Source organism: Malaya genurostris, chromosome 3 (genome assembly GCF_030247185.1).
Source record: "Malaya genurostris strain Urasoe2022 chromosome 3, Malgen_1.1, whole genome shotgun sequence".
NCBI lineage: Eukaryota > Metazoa > Arthropoda > Insecta > Diptera > Culicidae > Malaya > Malaya genurostris.
In genome coordinates, this window is record NC_080572.1 from 198,742,366 (window position 1) to 198,758,933 (window position 16,568).

At 36.8% G+C, this 16,568-nt stretch overlaps 1 protein-coding gene across 2 annotated transcripts in view; it reads left to right on the top strand.

Moving 5' to 3' along the window:
• Positions 1-1,794: 1,794 nt before the first annotated feature.
• The window catches only part of LOC131437800 (cAMP-dependent protein kinase type II regulatory subunit), a 277,219-nt gene continuing 262,445 nt past the window's right edge, over positions 1,795-16,568 (top strand). The window contains exons 1-2 of one of the 2 annotated variants that reach the window (XM_058607383.1): positions 1,795-2,243; positions 2,772-3,198. The gene's annotated coding sequence lies outside the window, so the exon portion shown is untranslated. The remainder of the gene's footprint in view (positions 2,244-2,771; positions 3,199-16,568) is intronic. The other variant, XM_058607384.1, reaches the window with a different exon arrangement.

Sequence of the window (16,568 nt, forward strand, 5' to 3'; positions counted from 1 at the left end):
GAACTGAATAATATTCAAACTTTATATGGATTTACAACTTTTTTTTTATATGGAATTGCAACTGGTTTGCTAGTTGTTCATTAAAAACATTTAGTTCGTGAAGTGTATATCATATCAGTAAATAAGTGAATAATACTTTTCGTCCACACTTGGCGAGGGGATATCAATAATTTATATTGTAGACTTTTTGAATTCGAAGATGACGGCTTTCGCTTGTGGATATTCTTTCAAATCACTGTACAATTTGTATTTAGACGGGTTTGACAAGTAAGTTATTAAAAATAATGTTATATGAATTTTTAATTCAAATTTAGAAATTCTAGATAGCTAAAAACGATTTGTTGTATAGATTTTTCAATTGATGAATGAATTTGAACATTGCGCTTTTTAATTTAAGGTAGCGCTTTTTCGTGGTCAGGTCGAAGCGAGACAACTCAATGTTTCGTTTTGCTTTGGCGCCGAAATTTCACCCTAAATTGCAAAATTTTACAAAAATAACCCGATTCACGAAAAATAAAAACATGCGATTGTAGATAAATGATTTTACTATGCATTTGGCAAAAAATATCAGTTAGAAAGCATTCCTTTCGCGAGATTTCATGCGAGTTTTGAAAAACATTTTTTTTCTTCTGTGTTAACATTGTGTGTGTGTGTGTGTGTGTGTGTGTGAAAGAATAAGGAAAAACTCATATATTTTAACTACTCGCATGAAATCTTTCGATTAAAACGTTTATTAGGCTCATTTTCATACGAATCGATGGACAAATTAATTATTTAGAATCGTATGTTCTTGGAATTTCCGTGTTCTTTCCCGTTCTCTCGCAATTTTGGGTAAAGTACATGAAACCCCGGGATAGGCAGCGAATTTCACCTGACCACGGCGAAGCGCTACCTTAATCGGTCTTGTCCCCTACACAACCCCGTAGTTTCTTAATCTCGCCTTATAATTGTACCGTTACGGCTATGCAAGCGATAGTTTTAGTCGTATACACATCTTTCAGTAATTACTGATTCAATTTATTCTTGTTTGAATACCAGATACACAAATTTGAATTAAATTTAAAAGCATCTCAATACTACGGAAGAGGAAAAAACTATTGAAAACTTAAACTAATAATTTTATTCTAAAATTCAATATGATCACGAATAAATACATTTAAATTATTTATCTCTGGTACGAGACCCTGGAGATCTTCCTGTTTTCAAGATCTTACATTGATAATATGAACGAGCAGTGTAAATTTAATTTAATAATGAAATCTTGGCATCACTGTTTTAATGTCAGCGTGGTTGATAAGGAATAGTCAACACTTTTGCGAATTGCGCAAGTGGTAGTGTGAACTCAAGATAGCAGACAGGATGTCAATTTGCGGCGCTTCCGAGAGAACTATTACTTACTCTCACGTGACTCTCTGGTGGTGCCAAAAACGAGATACCGTGCATCGACGGTGTTGCATATGCATTCATTCAAACTGTTATCATCGTGGTTGATGCATCTGTTATGTCTGTCTCCTGTGACAAAGGATGCAACAATTCTGAATAATCAATTTTTTGTGATGAAGTACAAATTGTAATGAAAAAGTAATTTATTTGTTCTCTAGATATCTATTTGCTCGCAATCTTTGCGTTAAAAGCAATTAAAATTCGTTACGAACTCGTGCATCAATCATTCTGGATACGAAGGTTTGATAGCTCTCATTCTCCCGACTGCATCGACCACTCTTTAGATGATGTGTAGTCGTATTAGTAATCACGGTTGCACAAAAGTTCACCGTACAGGCAGATATATCTCTCAGCACCTTCACTGTTAGAAGTGACGTGAGAGTAGTAGGTCGTGTTTTCGAACGTCCCCGCCGTGGTTTTTTGTGGAGTATAGCACTCTACCTTTTTCCTTGTTTTAAGTCCAATTTCTTAACCATTTGTACGCACGGTACCACGGTAGTGAATCAAGCAACCAGATTAAAACATTGGAAATATCCACCACGTTGGTTGAGTCCTCATTTCCAGTGCACACTTCCAGCCGCAGTTCAGCATACGTATCTGCTCACCTGTAGCAGTGCCTGACACGGGAAATTTCATGGAGTCGCGGTTTCGCCGTTTTCCTGAATTTTGATAATCGAGAAAAGTGTTTGTTTTTGCTAGCGGCTTCCAAAGGAAGTTGCCTTCCCGTCAGTGTTTTGAGTTACCGTTTTTCTCCGGTGTGAAAATTGATCCTGCCCGAGAAAAAATCGTAACAGTCAGTGGTGAGTTGCTTCATCGGGTGCTTGCTAATATGGTGAGGTGACTTATCGAATAGCTGTCAAAAACCATCGCGTCCAGGGAGTTATTCAATCATATCACCTTTTCCAGAACCTCACGGTAGATGTAGAGTGTAAGCTCCGATGAGATGAAGAGTATACGAAAGGAAGATGCTTTGTGAGTCAGAGAGAGAGAGAAAGAGAGTGGCAAAGGATCGCTCGTGAACCGTTGTGTCCTTACCAGCAGACGGAAGGAAAATGTTAAAACATTGTAAAGGGAAAATCGATTTCACGAGAGAGAGTGAGAGTGAGATTTGAAGTTTCCTTACTTTTCAATGCATGTGTGATGTGTGAGGTTTTGTGTGTTTTATTTTTCTTTCTATAAACGTAGAATAGTGGTAAAGTCCTACTTGCGAGTTGTAATCAGTGATCGGAAAAATATTATTCAATAAGCTAAATTTCGCAATGAAAATCTTTATGTGTAACGACCAATCTATTTTAAATGATGTTCTTAATTTTTTTAACCGTTGTTAGGTATTTAGGAAAGAGCGTCAACGTCTAAATCTAATATTTTTTGATTCGGTAATAGCAAAACAAATTGATTGCCTCATTTAACTGCACCGGCAGTGTCTGTCTGTGTGGAAAGCAGACGGCAATAATAATAAAAAAATCTGAATATAGTGTGGTTGCCCCAGGCAAAAGATATACGAGCACAAGTGTTGTCTGTAGTAAAAGAGTGCAGTAAATAGAGTGAAAGGCGAAAGAAGAAAATCTGCTATCAGCGAAGTAGCAACAAAGCCAAAGTGAAATCCGTCTGTGACAGGTTTTGTGGCAATCACAACCTAGAGGGATTTCTTGTTTTCCATCGCAGCTTCACGGTTGCATAGAAAGCGTCAATTTTGAAATCCTTTCTCGAGCACAAACCACTACCGCCAACGTTGATTACTAGTCGAAAATCAAGGTAAGTTTATTCAGTTAATAGTTTTTCAAAACAACTTCAGTTATTTCTGGGAAACTCCGGGATTTCTTGGAAACGTCGAAAATTGTTTCATGAAATGCCACATTCAAATGCTAAAATATTCCACATCGTTTAATTCAAATGAAAATGAAACATGTGTTAGTTAAGCGATAGCAAATTAATTGGATATCATTTTTCCGTTTCGTCTTCGATTCATCAATGTTTGAGCTGTTTAGGCTGAATTAAAAGTATTCTACAAAAGCAGAAACTTTACGTTTGCTTAGAGGTTTATAATGAACTGCTAAATGGCAGTTCAACTTAAACTGTTATGCACCGATGAGTCGAAGACGAAACGCAAACAAACTTGAAAAGCACAAAATTAAATTGAACCCTGAATGAAATTGTACTTGTTATTATAAATTATTATAATGATTTAGAATTGAGAAACCGAAATAACTTTGCAGTACGATGCATTAGCTCGAGTTTATGATTTAGGGATGGCACTTTTTTATACGAGCGCAAGTACCAACCGATAGTTAGCTTGATTACATCGAAATGCGTAACTGGAGGGTCGTCTTACCTTTTGAACCAGTAACTCAGACTATCTCTATTAGGTTAGGTTACTTAAATGAAAGCTTGTTTGGGATTTGGGTATCTGGATATACTGGTTTCAATGAGTCGCTTGATATATGTCACTGAACAACATAATCGTTTTTGAATTAGGTTTGGAAAAATTCCATTTTCATTTTCTTTGCGTTTCGTTCTCGATTCATCAATCTAAATGTGCAAAATATTCGAATAACCTATGCAACTTAGTAGTTTAGCTTGAATTGCTTCTAGCCATGTCCTCCGGAACAATCAGAAATGTGCAATGTGGCTAAAACGATTGTTGTTACGCAGCAATTATGTTTAGACCTGCGTACTAGTGTAAGTACTCGTTTTGAAGTGAAGTGAAGCCTATCTCTGGATGATCTATAGCACCGAATCATGAACTCTGCAAACAGAATCCCGACCATCACAAATCAATCTAAACCTAACCTTACGCTTGTTGGTTCAATCAATACAAGAACAACGGCGCCAACTTCGGATCTTGAAGTATAACCTCTACCAGCCAGAAACGATCAAAATTTTATTTAGGAGTAAGCTCATCTTAAGTATCTTCCTAGTTGGTCATTCACATTTTATCCAAGACGGTCGCTTACGTCCAGGACGGTCGGAAAAAGTACAGTTTAATGTAGTGGACTATAGGATTTAGAAATTTGCAAACTACGAAAAAGGAACTTCCGATTTCTAACAAAAAATGTAATTGTTATTAACTTCAGGTATTGCAAAATTCGACCTAAGATACGAGAGCTTAGGTCGTTTACTGTTCAATCTACTGAAAGATCAAGTGCATTTCGAATTCGAATAACTGAATTTACTTCAATTGAACAAGACAAATAATGTTGTATACATTCAGTTCTATATAAAGTTGGAAGCATTTGAACTCGTTTAAAACACAACTTTATGAACCATGAAAACATCAAATACAAAGCTTGTTCGTGACAATATCTGGGCACCCGTGAAATCGTATATCGCTGGAAATACTACATCAACGCGTGAAATATTTCGTGTATGTCTGTTTATTGTGTAAAATCAATTTTCGGTGGCACTACAAGGTTTTAGATCGAAGATGGCTTCGAATGAAGAGCAAGTGCGAAAAGCAATTGTGGGCGGTCGCAATGAAAATCCGGAGCTGTTAGTAAGAAAACTTTCAAAAACCTGTTTTAATCCAGCTAGTGGTGTAATGCTGCCTTTCTCATATTACTCACAACATTATAAATATTACTGTGGAATTCGCAAAAATAACTGTTCATTGTATAGAAATAGGAAAATTTGTACGGACTTAATCTAACAAACTCTACAAATCCTGTTTACATTGTAGTTCCGGAGCCGGAAGTAATATCCACAACAAATTTAGGAATTCCGTATGAAACTGTAAGACTTTTCATTTGAGTTGAGTTTATGAAAACCGATTTGGCCATCTTGAAGAAAAGTGAGTAAGATTCTTTTTGCAGTTTTGAATCACCATTTCCAATTCTTCCGAAACTGGATTCAGATGACTGAAAAAGCCGAAGTTTTTTTTTGCATATTTTTCAAATAAATTTCAACTCATTGACATTCTTTTATTTTATCGGTCGCACTTATCGTAAATAGCTAAAATTTCCATCAACCGAAGCAATATCATACACTAGTAGCAGACGTCCGTAACCGTTTCGTTTTCTTTATAGCCTGTACGAAATAGAATAAAGCACGCATCGTTCGTTTTGTGTTTTCTTCTTCCACCGTACCACCACGTACCGGTGTTGTACATTTTGTCATTCTATATGGCGATTTGAAAGCTAATCGCCCTGTAGCTACGGAAACGGAAGTCGAATCCGGATGAAATTTCACAGAAGCTTTAAAGATAACATGAGCTATAATTCAAATCAAAATTTGTGAAAATCGGTTCAAGCATCGCAGAAAAATCGAAGTGAATTCTGATTTTGGAGTTTTTCTTCACCAATTTCGTTGTTTCCTGGACAGGAAAAAGGGGGACCAGTAGTACCGAATTAAGTTTTTATGCCCATAAACTAACAAGCTCTGCAAACTAGAAGAATTTATCAGATAGTTTTATAGGATTTGTACCTGTTTTTGGCCATCGTTCGTGATAAAATACTAATGAAATTGGTTATTTTTCACTTATCACGATATAGTTCCGGGACCGGAAGTCGGATCCTGATAAATTTTTTTACAAATTTTTAGGAAACTATAAGACCTTTCATTTAAATCTTAGTTTGTAAAAATCGGTTGAGCCGTTACAGAGAAAATTGAGTTCACAATTTTTCTTCAATTTTCACATATTACCATGTTACTACGCAACCGGAAGTCGGATCGGGATGAAATTCAATTGCATGCTATGGGACCATAAGACCTTTTATTTGAATCTTAGTTTGTGAAAATCGATTCAGCCATCTCTGAGAAAAGTGAGTGTATATTTACACACACACACACACACACACACACACACACACACACACACACACACACACACACACACACACACACACACACACACACACACACACACACATAGAGAGAGAGAGAGAGAGAGAGATTTGCTCAGTTCGTCGAGCTGAGTCGAGTGGTATATGACATTCGGCCCTCCGGGTCTCGGTTAAAAGTCGGTTTTCACTCGTTCAATACACGTTTAACAACACCCAGGAAGGTTGGGAGCGGAATAAAAACGGATCTTAGGAACCACCAGAAGGACGCGACGGCGAAGCAAATATTTCAGAAGAGACCAAATTTTTAAGTACGTACTGTGGCTAGAATGTGACAGCTAAAGCCTATGCACGCAAGTGTGGTAATAGACGATGAAACTTAGATATTGGAAGACTTAAAGCAGCTTCCCGGAATGTCTTTTTATAATGTCATGCAAAGGAAGGGCGTAGAGGAGCACTCCAGGACGAAGAAAAAGGCTAAGTTTCTCAAAAAATGGTTGGTTTGGTAGGCAATACGAGACTGTGGTCGAGCAAACCAAAGCTTCATCATTACTGGAACGGTAAACAAGGAAATATACCGTGAAGAAAAAAAGCGTTTGTTACTATTCCTGCATAGCCACGACGCTCCCTCGCTATTCTGGTCTGATTTACTATCTTGTCACTACGCCAAAGATGTTTTGGAATGGTATAAAGCGAATGGTGTCCATGTTGTACCGAAAGAGGAGAATCCACCTAACTGCCCGGAGTTGCGACCTATCGAGCGGTATTGGGCTCTCGTGGAAAGTGAATTTTCTCAATATAAGCAACGTGCTACTGTTATACGTAAATTTCGAAAATCTTAGACAAATGCAGCTAAATCGGTTGCAGAGAAGTCTGAAAAGACCGTCATGTTTGGAGAAGACTCAAAAGTTCGTTGTTTCTTCATGCAGCCTAATTAGGTAAATGTAATTAGCAGTGGCGTCTCGTCCTCATGTGCACCTCGTGCACTGCACAACCGGTTCAATTGAAGGAATGAGCTGCGTCTCCAACCCCATCCAAATTCAATTATTTTTTTGGATCGCACCGAAATTGAGGGTATTTACACGCATCACATATACATCAGACATAAATTTTCAAGTATCTGTTGCCGCTGTGTTAGTGTCTTTTCCGTGCACATGAGTTACTGCACAGATTCAAGATGAGAAAGAATTACTCAGCACAGCTCTGAGAATTGTTTGTTTAATAATTGAAATTGAAAAACACAAGCGATTTTCCAGTCCTCAATCTTTAGTTTTCACTTATAACGAACTGTTACATCTGCTATCATACCACATAAGCAGTGCACAACTAGTCGATTTTGTCACGAGACGCCACTGGTAATTAAGTTTAAAGATGACTAATAATGCCCAATTAGGGTAAGGGCTCCCTATTTCATCTCATTTGTAAGGACGTCGCCTTCAAACCTCGATTTAGCCACTAAAATCACTAAAACTATTTCATATTACTGCTTCATTCGACTTGCTCCACATTGAGATTTGATTCACATTCCTTGGAAATTAAAATAATGTTCATAAAACAGCAAAAAACACTTATGAAATGTTCACTACTCTGCTCCTAATTTCATCTCAATGGATTTTTATCCATCCTATCGTTGATCCTTTATTCATCCTATAAATTAGCAATGGCGACAGAAATCAAAACGAAATATTCCACTATTACACTCTCAGGTTCAAAATGTCAGAATTCTTCTTAAAAACGGCCTAATGCCAACTATGAGACAATATACGATATTTTTAGAACCAGTTTGAAATCATTTCAACGTTTAAAAATTTTTCAGTCGTTTCTGTTACCTTTCGCTTTAAATTTAAAATCTTACTGAAAAGTTAACTTGGTGAACTTTAAATAAAAACAAAACTGTGATTGTTACTATTTATTCATTAGCCCTTCTTAAAACAAAGTGTAGAGCCAGAGATGCCATTTATACAGATTTATATGTATTGTATGAATTTTTGCGTTCGCATACTGGTTTAAATCAAAGTACCGATTTTGTAAAGATTTCCTAAATTTAATACAGATTTGTACAGGTTCATAGAAAGAAAGAAGTAAAAAATTAGACTTTCTCTCTAAGTATCTATTAGTATTTAATTGCAGTGATTCTTAAAAAGTTTATTAATCAACGGACGAATCACATGTTAAAGTGGAAATCTTTTATGTAGATAATTGATTATGAACACTGACAAACATTTATATTAAAATTTGGAACCAATTTGAACTATTTGAAGCCAGATATTTTCATAGAATATGTATTACGTTGCATAGAAAGTCTATATCTGGTCTATCTGTTTTCACTAATAAAATGATGTTAACAGATTTTATTAGTGAAAACAGATTTAACATAATTTTATTAGTGAAAACAGAGTAGACCCAGATATAGAGTTTCTATGCAACGTAATACATATTTTCTATGAAAATATCTGGCATCTCTGTGCACAGCCGATGAAACACACACACTTCACAGCGTTATGTTGACGTATAGCGGAATGAAACCAGTGCTACTAGATTTGCCACAATGGTTATATCATTAGTATTCAACATGCTCTTCCTGGTAATATTCGAAGCCAAAACAGTTTTATTGAAATATTAATATCAATAATATAATTAAACTAATGTCACGGATACCAAAAACATATTTTTTGATGAGATTTTGAAGAAGAAAAACAAGTTTTGTTTTGTAACATTATGAGATAACTTGGCAACTTTGCGAAACCAAATGAGATGAAAACAAAGCGCAATCAAGTGAACTAAGTGAAAAACTTTCATCTCATATTTTTAAAGACTTTTATTGTTTGTCGGGTAGTTTTTGAAGTATTAAATCGTTAATTAAACAAGTAGCAAGTGAACATTACTAATTATGAAGTCATACTGCATTCAATGGTAGTGTAATTGTGCGAAAAAGTGATCATGTTTTGAGACGAATCGATTAGTAGATAATCAGAAACATGACGAACTGTAAATCTTGAGACGAAAATGTGTCCTGAATTGAAAAGTGAGTTTATTTTAAATGAAAAAAACGATAACCGAAGAACTTAAAACCATTTTTTTCAATAGGAAAGTGTGACAATAGCTTTTATAATCATTTTAAAACATTTCACAGTTCAGTTCAGGTAGGTTTTAAAATATTATTCATGTTTAAAGTAATGAGGTGAAAGGATGAGATGGAAATAGGAGCTCAGATGAAATAGGGAGCCGTTACCCTATATGAATAAAAAATGCATCTTGGACTGAACTAACAGCTAATTTGTTTATTCCAAATTTAATCTGTTCAGATTTTATCACCGACAACAAAACCTGCGAGGGATAAGTCCATGTGAACAAGTGACATATTTTCACAAGCAGTTTTTTGGAAAATGTAACGGCATGTTCAGGAGTGCTCTAGTTCTAGATGCATAACTTATGTCAGTTTTAAAATTTAAATCTAGACATTATAACAAAATAAACTGGCAGCCCCAACAGCGTTTTATCTGGGTTTCAAATATAGAAAAAATAGAACGGCAGCGTATACCAGTTTTAAATTTGACAGTAGAACTGTTCTAATAAATAAAACTAAATCGGCTTGCTGGGGATACGTTTGTTTCAGTTTCATTTATATTATAGACCACCCATACGAATCTTGTATGCAATTATATCTTTGTACATACTTGCGATACGATTTTGATATTAAAGCTACTCTTCGCCAAGCTTGTGTTCAAGGTTTGTATGCAAGCGTTATTTTTATAGCGTTAAGTTTCTCTACCATTCTGCGATTTCGGTTGAAGCGATAAACTTTCTACATTATCAATCAAGTTCATATTATATAAATTAGAAATTAATTTTAACCACTCAAAATTTACCCTGGGTAGATGTCAATTTCTCAGGCGAAACGACATAACATGGAATTTCACTCGAGCTTGCATGACACAAGATCAGAGCATACCAATTAAAGATTCAAATCGTTTTATGGCACTTTTTGCCTTACTGTCTAGCAACAACCTATCTCTAGCATGCTACGCGTAGGACTGAAACGTTAGCTATAATTTTGCTTCTATTTATAGACTCGCATGCTTCCAACAGCTTCGCTTTTGCATCGATTGACCAACCAGGGCGATACTTTCCCTTTGATATATCGCTTACCCCTTCAAAACCGTCGTCTATGGCAGGGAAATCCGAAATGCCGGAGATTTTTAGCAGACAAAATAGGACACTGCTCGCTACTAATCAAAATTTCAATAATTCATAATTGAAAATACGTGACTTGATACATTCAAATCGAAACTTAGAAATATTTCCAATCAAATGATGAAAAAATAATAATAATTAATACAAAATAGACTGAGCTGTAAGTGTTTAAAACCTGACCACATTTCTACGTGTCTGTTTTCCTTGAGTTTCTGATTTGCACCCCTGTATAGAAAATGAGGATGTGTTCCACATCAAAAATCGAGTTTGAATTCAAGACGTTGAATTATTATTGGAATAACACTTGTACTTGCGCTTATTTAAATATGCACATATAATAAAATAGAGAAAAAAATCAGAACATGTGATAGAAAACTATAGGATAGGGAGAATGGAAATGCCAACTTCATTCAGCTCTTCTCACAACCTTTTGCATATTATAGTCATTATGACGATTTTGATTGTGTTTCATTTAAAGATTGCAGTCATTGAAACGATATTTTTCAACACTTCTGTCGGATTGCATTGCGAAATGCTAGTTATTATAAACAGAGTCTTGAGATAGCGTAAAATTATAACTATTGAAAGGTTCAATTAAACTATTATAACGTAAAATTATAACTATTGAAAGTTAGTTATAATGATTAAATATGGCAATACTTAACTGTATTGTACAAACACTTATAATTTACAAAACGCGGTCTAAAAATTTCTCCTTAGTGAATTTGGTAAAATTGAAATTGACCATGAGCTATAGAATTTACACAACAAATGACGATTTTCTCTTGCATCGTTTTTTTCCATAACAGGTAATAACCGACGGAGTTTTGCTGAGGAAGTTTCGACCGAATTGCAGAGAATAAATTGAATAAAATTACACCAGAAACATGTAAGATTATTTCGATATAACTACAGCACAGGAAGAAGTAAATTTTCCTTGCTAAAAATTGTATGGTATTAAAAGTTTTCCAGCCCGGCAAAGACCAAATCAGCGACCGGGAAAATTCACAGCGCGAGCGAGAATTCATTTTCAACTTTCTAAGAATCACACACACACACACAACGGCACTGGTTTACATTCAGTGGGTGGTGGAACACGTTGAACAGGTGGTGGGAAATTCAACCCCTTTTTCTCGAATGGCATTCAGTTACTGTGCAGTGATGCTAGATTAACTGTTAACCTGTGAAAGCTTGGCACCCGATACATTTCTGAATTGACACCGACACATTTAGTCTCCAAAACTCAGTGGTACCGGCGTATGAAATGTTTAGAATAAAACGAATATAGTACTTTCATCTTCACTGAAACGAGTTTTTCTCCACCCGAGGTGATTGGTTGTTGTTTGGTCGACTCACTGGGATCTGGAAACGAGAAATTAAATTTATCCCAGTCTCCCAGAGCGCACTTCACCTTCGTGATGTCTGGCACTCTGAAGAGCAGGTATTTTTCTGTAGTTGCGTTCATTCTGCTGTCGACGAGTCAAGGAGATACACTGAATTGACAGATGGTGGAATCTGGTGGACTTTTTTTATCGTTTCATGTCGGGCGGATGTGAGGCTGTGGGTTTCCATAATTGAGTCTTGTTTGGGAGATTTTCAGATGCACTCATGGGGACCGTTATTTGCGTTTACGGGGGTGAATGGATACTTTTACGTTTTTTTCCGGTGTACCTTTTTCTTATTCCAACGACAAGAAAGGGAATCATCGTTCTTTTGTACGCGTTTCGAAAGGATTCTCTGATGTTCCAGGGATTTTTTTTTGTTGTTGTTTGGCATCTCAGCTGCACATTGTATTTTATTCGTTTTAGTTTAGGAATGTTTTCCAAGTTGGTTTAGGGTCAAGACCATTAAATATAAATATAAGGTTATTAATTATTAGTTTTTCGTTCGGTACTAGCAAAAAGAATATTTTCAATCAGTATTTATATTGCAGTTCCTCTTAGATGATTTTTGCATTTAGCGTTTATTTCGTACCGCTTCGAAATCTTAACAGGTACACAGCAAAAAATTATGAAAGACACAAATTCACATACGGCACAATCCAAAAGAACGTAATAATTCTTAAAATAACTAAATTTTAAAAGAATAATTCAAATATCTATCAAACATACCCCACCTTGTAAGCAGACGAGCGAGTAATCTTACATGTTTCAGCACCTCAAAATATAGCAGAATGCATGAGACTTATGTCAATTTTTCCCCAATTTTTTAATTTTTCATTGTCGAAAAATGACAAGTCCTACCAAAAGAAGTGTGAGACAAGTTATGCTCACCAAATTTGTCCAAGTTTAAGTGAAAATGTTGAAAAAAAAACTAATCGAATCCTACAGTAAAAAAAACTGTGGTGTAATGATGCCTTTCTCATATTACATCATGAATATTTCTGTGGAATTCACCAAAACAACTGTTCATTGAATATAAATAGGAAAGTTTGTTCGGTCTTAATCTAACAAACTCTACAAATTTTGTTTACCCTGTAGTTCCGGAACCGGAAGTAGTATCCACAATAAATTTAGAAATTCCGTACGAAACTGTAAGACTTTTCCTTTGAACCGATAAATTTGTGAAAATTGATTTGACCATCTTGAAGAAAAGTGAGTTAGATTCTTTTTGCACTGTTTAACCACCATTTCCAATTCTTCCGAAACCGGATTCAGATGACCGGAATAGTCAAAGTTGGTTCGTTTGCAGCAACTAATATGACCTCCAAATTGGAACAGTTTGGAACCTAGTTAAACCTAGACTTACTATCTCATGCTCTATTTCGATTAAACCAACTAAACGAAAATTGCTTCTCTGTTACTTCTGCATATGCAAGGCAAGCTAAACAGCAAGAATCAGCAGCATAAAACATGTAGTAGTATTATTATTATTATTGTTATTATTATTGCTATTAACATCACTCCACCACCGTCACGGTATTACATACTGTACTACCGGCTGTGAAAATTGCATATTTTTTTCAAATCAACTTCCATTCATTGACATTCTTTTATCCTTTTGCCTTTCTCATGCTGTTATGCTGTGAAAACCGACTTTTGAACCTAGGCCCGGAGGGCCGAGTGTCATATACCATTCGACGAACTGAGCAAATGTCTGTGTGTGTATGTGTGTGTATGTTACGTTTTGTCTTTCTCTATAGAAAGGTATTAGAATTGCTAGAAAACCCGACTTTCGAACGGAGCTTCGGAGACCCATAGTGTTATATACCATTTGACTCAGTTTGACGAGATCGGAAAATGTCTGTGTGTGTCGTTTGAAAGCTACTGTTGGGCCATTGATCAAGTTCAAAGATCAAATGGCTGTGACTTTTGGGGCTGGAAATATGATTGTATAAGTGACCTAACCAACAAAACGCGTTGTATTTTTACGCGCTCAATTTTCTCTGAGATGGCTGAACCGATTTTAACAAACTTAGGCTCGTTTGAAAGCTACTATCGGACCATTGATCAAGTTCGAAGACCAAATGGCTGTGACTTTGGTTCCGGAGATATGATTGTATAAGTGACGTAACCGACAAAACACGTTATTTTTTACCGCTCTAATGTATATAAGGGTGTCAATATTTTGGGATCACCTCTAATTTTGTAAAGCGCTATTGTTCAAAAGTTTAGGCACCTCATGTAAATGTCCTCATGTAAAATTTGAGCTAAATCGGACATGGGTAAGGGATGCTGCCCAGCGGTTAAAGTTTGAAAAGTTTCGATCTTGATAATGCACCATAGGAGGGAATACATGAATTTGTTTTTTGAAAAAATCGAAAAAAATTTTAGAATAATTTCCCAGTCCCAGAAAGTCGATTTAAAAAAAAATTTTCCGAGAGGACACTAAATCTCGACGTTTCGTGTAATTCTAAAACTTTTGGCATCGAACATTTTTTTTCGATATCGGAAATTTCATGAACACCCCCGCTGGTTATTTTTCAAGATTTATGAAAGAAGAACTAAGAAGGGTTTTTTTTTCAGATTAGCATCACTCTTCTGCGGGTTGGCGGTTCAATGCATAGGGCATTGGTCTTACAAGCCAGTTGTCGTATGTTCGCGCCCCGACCTGGAAGGATTCGTAGTGTCAGTAGGATCGTAGCACCAGCCATGCAATGATTCTGTACACTCTGAATTGGCTGCGAAGTCTGTTGAAACAGAAGGTCAAATTCCACTACAGGAATGTAATACCAAGGCTTATCACTCTTCGTATACAAATAGGCAACGCAAATGTCAAGCGCTTGCTTGGAAAAATGATGCCTACTATGTGATATAAACACTGAAGAATGCTTTTGTGAACTACTCGATTCAATCTAAATCAATTGGTGTCAAAAATGAGCCCAAATTAGTGTCACACTGTAGAACGGAGTTGGCGTAGTGGGCTGAAGCCAAATCCGGCCAGGAGAGAGGAGGAGCCTTATGCTTTCTGTACAGTGGCAGCATTCTATTCTTCAAACATTCTTCCTCGTTCACATTGGTGTTAATTGTGCCCATCGTGAAGAAAATCGAGGACCGCAAACCACAGGTACAAATTGCTTGCCAGACCAACACCTTCTGCCCAAACTTTTCCATCGCCACCGTGGTGTCAGCGTCGTCCAGGTCCTGGTACACCGATTTCGTATAATATTGCGGTCCGGGCAGCGCTCGAGAGTCTTCCTTGGCGTAGGTTTCGTCGTCGATCAGGATGCATCCGTCTTTATTCTGTAGAATCCGGTTGTACAGCTTTCGCGCTCGCTGTTTTGGCCTGAACTTGCTGGACCAGGGACTTTTTCGGCAGTTTCTGTTTCTTGTACGTTTTCAGGGAGTTCCGAACTTTGATCCGTTGAATCATCCCGATGCTGGTGTTGAACTGCTTGGCCAAATCCCGCGTTGACGCCGATGGGTTTTTCCTGATGTACTCAACCACTTTTAAGTCCCGGCCGGGCTGGCTGGGACCCGTTTTCCTACCGGATCGGGGCAAATCCTTCATGGAAAGGGTCTTACCGAACTTCTCGATAATATTTTTGACACTGGTGTGGTGCACTTTCACCCGTTTAGCAATTTCGTTGTACGTGACACCACTTTCTGAGCACCAAGTGTGCAGAATTTTCTTTCGCGTTTCCGGATCAATTAGACTCTTCATTGAAACGATAAACCGTACCGAAACCAATCGATTGCGCAGCTGTTTTTGACATGTAAACAAACATGTCACCGAAAAACACACTGCAAAAAATTAAGCCATTTCAGAGTAATAATTGTTTGAATGTTGCTAACTACTTATCGATACACTCCTTAGATCTACGCATACGTGCTAAATGAAAAAAAAAATTATAATACAAAACTCTAAAACAAAATATAACATAATGACAGTTGAACCGTCGGTTGTGATTCGGAGAGATTCCCAATCAAATGGTTAATTCATTTTGCCCTCTGTCTATCTCCGTAATTTGTTAGCATAGGAAGCAGAAAAGGATACACCTGCACAACAACACTGACTGTTGACTTTCGTTCCACTGAATTTCCATTCGAGTCGAAAGGATTCGACTGAAAACGATGGCTCCCGCGAATTGTTGGTTTGATGGACGAGTGCTGAAAGATTGATATCTAGCCTCGAAGGCTGCTTAGCTCGTTTACTTATTCCGTCCACCCAACAAAGGGTGTTGGAACAGGGTTTACCGGTAGAGTGGGTGGGTTACCACTGTGAACCCGCTTAATCCTCTTATCGAATTGTTTTCGCTCGGCTCCAGCTGCAAAGTTTTTGATTGATTTGTTATTTGGTGTTGGCGAATGCGTAGACCCTTGACAGTTTAGAGCCTATCCTGGAGTTTCAATCAAATCCGCTAGCTGACAGGCATTTCGATCCCGGGCAGAACTGAATTAAACTTCTTCGGAAGTTAGTTGTTTGTACGGAAAACATAATGCAAAGAGATTGTTTTTTTTAAAGTTTATGTAATGGGATTAGCAGATATGAAGTGGCATATTTTTCCCTTTTCCAGACTATCTACAGTATTCTTGGAAAGTTTAGGATTGCTTTAAAATGATGTACCACGCAGTATTAAATTCGAAGATTTGTTTCCCATATTTGTGATAGGAAATGTATTTTTTCATACCTGTTTTACGAAAATTGATTGAAGTCTGTGAAAGAAGTTAATCTGGATTGTTTCTGAATTTTCTGCTGTTTAAAAGGCCTAATGAT